The sequence below is a fragment of the Xenopus laevis genome, chromosome 9_10S, assembly GCF_017654675.1.
Source record: "Xenopus laevis strain J_2021 chromosome 9_10S, Xenopus_laevis_v10.1, whole genome shotgun sequence".
Lineage (NCBI taxonomy): Eukaryota > Metazoa > Chordata > Amphibia > Anura > Pipidae > Xenopus > Xenopus laevis.
Genome location: NC_054388.1, coordinates 102,603,789 through 102,608,208, shown reverse-complemented (window position 1 = coordinate 102,608,208; position 4,420 = coordinate 102,603,789).

The following is a 4,420-nucleotide window of genomic DNA, read 5'->3' as shown; positions in this document are numbered from 1 at the left end:
TGAGAGGCGTTCCCTGTCACTCCATATTCATTGGCTCCTGCCGTATCTGTGTAAGGCCTAACCACTGACCTGTGTGTATGTGCAATTGGGACCGAGCCTCGCTTTCTGTATTCACTGTCTAATGTCCATTTCTGCCTGTATTCGTTGGGTTCCCACACCCAGTTCTTTCTCACATTGAGAAATCTACAGCTTTCAGATCGTAAATGAGAACCAGCCTATAGCTATGCTGTGATACGCGAGTAGGGCCGCTGCGTGGAGAGCCGAGCTATAAAGGGAAAACGTTGGCAAATTGTCCTCTACCATTGACTTTTATGGTAATTTGGCAGATTTTAGGTGGTGAATAGTCGTATTCGAGTTTTTATAGGGCCAGAGTATGATAAATCTCAAAATTAAAAATTGAGTTTGGATACCAATTCGAATTTGAGATTTTTCATGAAAAAAAATAATTCAACCCTTAACTAAAAAAAAAACCCTATCACCCCTACACTACGTTGAACCCCCTCCCTCCTCCCCCCCAGTCTAGCTGCTACCCTGGGGAAATGCCCCTAAAGCTGGCCATAGATATTGAGATTTTTAAAAGATCCGATCGTCATCGTGAGACCACAATTATCTCGGAACGTACGATTTGTATCAACTAAAAATACCAATTTGCCCGGAAAACAAAGGGGAGCTGCCTGCTTGGCCCTGCAAACATAGATAGATTGTACTGGGACCGACAAAGATTTTTTAACCTGGCCAATCAATTTCCTGACAGATGTCGGCCGAAAAATCGTAAGATGTACGATCGTTCGAATCCCACTAACCGCACGATAATTTCGCAGGATTGGTCAGACTAAAATCGGTTGTTCGGCAAGAGAAATCTTTGCGTCTGTGGGGAGCTTAACTTTTTACTTACCCCTCGGTGCAGATTCAGGGATCACAGTTCATGGCAGCCATCTTCTGGGTCTTTGTTTCTTCTTCCGGCTCTTTGACAATTTCCGTCTATTTCACCGAATGCGCAGTTGTTGTGAACCGTGAAATCGATCCAACTGCGCATGAGCCGGTCTCCGTCTCGGATTACCGAAGTCTCGGAAGATGGCTGCTGTGAACTGTGATCCCTGAATCTGCATTGAGGGGTAAGTAAAAAGTTAGGGCCATTTCTCTGGGTTAGCAGCTAGGCTGGGGGAGAGGAGGGAGGGGGGGTCTACATAGGGTTTTTTTTTTTTTTTTAGTTAAGGGTTGAATTCTCCTTTAAGGGTCAAATTATTATTTTTTTTTTGGTCAAAACTCTCAAACTCTTGAATTATCCAAACTCTATTTGAGTTTTAATTTGAATTTTGAGATTTATCATACTCTGGCCCTTTAAAAACTCAAATACGACTATTCACCACCTAAAACCTGCCGAATTACTGTATAGGTCAATGGGAGAGGTCCGGGGATCAATTTGGTGAAGTTTGCAGCCTTTCCTGACATTTTGAGTATTTTAAATTCAAATTGAGTTTTTTTAATTCAATTCACATGAGCTGAGATAATTAGTTTTTATTAATACATTTAGATTGGTCGAATTTATGGGAGTTTTAAAAATTAAAAAATGCATGAATTCGAAATTCATCCCTTGATAAATGTGCCTCTGTGTGTTTGCCTGGACGCAGTTCTAGTTGCCCCCCTCCAGCTCTTCCAGGACCAAGTCACAGGGCAACTTCTCACTAATAAAGGCTGACGGTAAAGCACACGCTCTTGCAGGAAAACTGATTTGGCTTTTGTAAATGCAGCACAGCGGTGCAGTAACTCCTCTATTTTGTTTTAAACTGGATATAATGGAGCTCTCGTTATTTTTAATGGAAATCGTATGTTCTCTTAAACGCCTTGTAATTAAAGGGACACTATCTTCAAAATGTGTGTGTGAAAAGCGTAAGTGATTTACAGTCGTGCGTTAGAGAGCTGGTGTATTTTGAGATTATAGGCAGAATGCAATGTGCAAAAAAGGGGCACAGTCCTATTCCCCCCCTCCCCCCTCAATTTGCACACTGTGCTAGCATTTCTTTAGCCTTTCAGTTGCCTCTAGAATAAAGAGCTTCACTACATTAGTCAGCCCTAGATTGGTGAGGGACATGAGGCGCAGAGAGGTCCCCCGTCTGCAGAAAACTGAACCGGCCCAGGGTTATACCATTGAGCACCGTGGATCGATCAACTTCCGTCTTCTTCTTTCTTCAAATTTCCTGGGGCAGACGCATTCACATTAGAACGGAATAGCCGACTTTTTAGTTAAAGTTCAGCTTTTCACTCTAATGCGCATGCGCAGCCGCACGAAGAAGGAGGAAGACGGAAGAAGATCGCTCCATGGTGCTCACTGGTATAACCCGGGCCGGTCCAGTTTTCTGCTGATAGGAGCACCAGCCCAGGACTTCTGGTAAGTCAGTATGTTAGGGGTGCCTAACATTTGCCACCCCAAGTGCAAGATGACTTTCCTTCTCCTTTAAAGGAACAATAACACCAAAAAATGAAAGTGAATGTCAAAATATTAGAAAAATTTATGTTTGGACTCGCCCCAAAATCCTGCCCATGTCCCATTTTTCCAAAAGAAAAAAATAAATAAATATGAAAGTGTTTTAAAGTAATGAAAATCTAATGTATTGTCAAACTGCATTTGCAAAACTGGTGTTTGTTTCAGAAACTCTACTATAGCTTATATCAGTGATCCCCAACCAGTAGCTCGCGAGCAACATGTTGCTCTCCAACCCCTTGGATGTTGCTCTCTGTGTCCTCAAAGCAGAAGCTTATTTTTGAATTCCAGGCTTGGAAGCAAGTTTTAATTACATAAAAACTAAGTTTAGTACCAAGTAGAGCCTCTTGTAGGCTGCCAGTCCATATAGGGGCAACCAAAGAGCCAATCACAGCCCTTATTTGGCACCCCAAGGGACTATTTACTCTTTTACATTTGAATGTGGCTCATGGCTTATATAAAGAAGCTGCTGTGTAGCCATGGGGGCAGCCATTCAAGCACAGGATACACAGTAGATAACAGATAAGTACTACTATAGTTTATATAAACAAGCTGCAGTGTAGCCATGGGGGCAGCCATTCAAGCACAGGATACACAGTAGATAACAGATAAGTACTACTATAGTTTATATAAACAAGCTGCTGTGTAGCCATGGGGGCAGCCATTCAAGCACAGGATACACAGTAGATAACAGATAAGTACTACTATAGTTTATATAAAGAAGCTGCTGTGTAGCCATGGGGGCAGCCATTCAGCACAGGATACACAGTAGATAACAGATAAGTACTACTATAGTTTATATAAACAAGCTGCTGTGTAGCCATGTGAGCAGCCATTCAAGCACAGGATACACAGTAGATAACAGATAAGTACTACTATAAGTTTATATAAAGAAGCTGCCTGTGTAGCCATGGGGGCAGCCATTCAAGCACAGGATACACAGTAGATAACGATAAGTACTAACTATAGTTTTATTTAAACAAGCTGCTGTGTAGCCATGGGGGCAGCCATTCAAGCACAGGATACACAGTAGATAACAGATAAGTACTACTGATAGTTTATATAAACAAGCTGCTGTGTAGCCATGGGGGCAGCCATTCAAGCACAGGATACACCGTAGATAACAGATAAGTACTACTATAGTTTATATAAACAAGCTGCTGTGTAGCCATGGGGGCAGCCATTCAAGCATCAGGATACACAGTAGATAACAGATAAGTACTACTATAGTTTAATATAAACAAGCTGCTGTGTAGCCATGGGGGCAGCCATTCAAGCACAGGATACACAGTAAGATAACAGATAAGTACTACTATATGTTTATATAAACAAGCTGCTGTGTAGCCATGGGGGCAGCCATTCAAGCACAGGATACACAGTAGATAAGTACTACTATAGTTTATTATAAACAAGCGGGCAGCCATTCAAGCACAGATACACAGTAGATAACAGATAAGTACTACTATAGTTTATATAAACAAGCTGCCGTGTAGCCAAGGGGCAGCCATTCAAGCACAGAATACACAGTAGATAACAGATAAGCTCTGTAGTATACAATGGGATTCTTCAAAACTTATCTGTTATCTACTGTGTATCCTGTGCTTGAATGGCTGCCCCCATGGCTACACGGCAGCTTGTTGATATAAACTATAGTAGTACTTATCTGTTATCTACTGTGTATCCTGTGCTTGAAAGACTGATTTATGGCAAGGCAAGAGGCTTGATAAAGGGCACAGTGGAGGCCCGAAACGTTGCCGTTTTTTTATGAGATGAATAAATACTAATCACTTATTCAATTGCAACAGTTGTGCCGCAGGTCTCTTGTTTTGTTATGGCAAGGCGGTGGCCTATGACCCAACCATTTATGGGAAGCTTTTACCTGTGTGATTATTCAGTACCAGTATTTGTCCTAAATGCAGGTTTTAATCTAATTTGAAT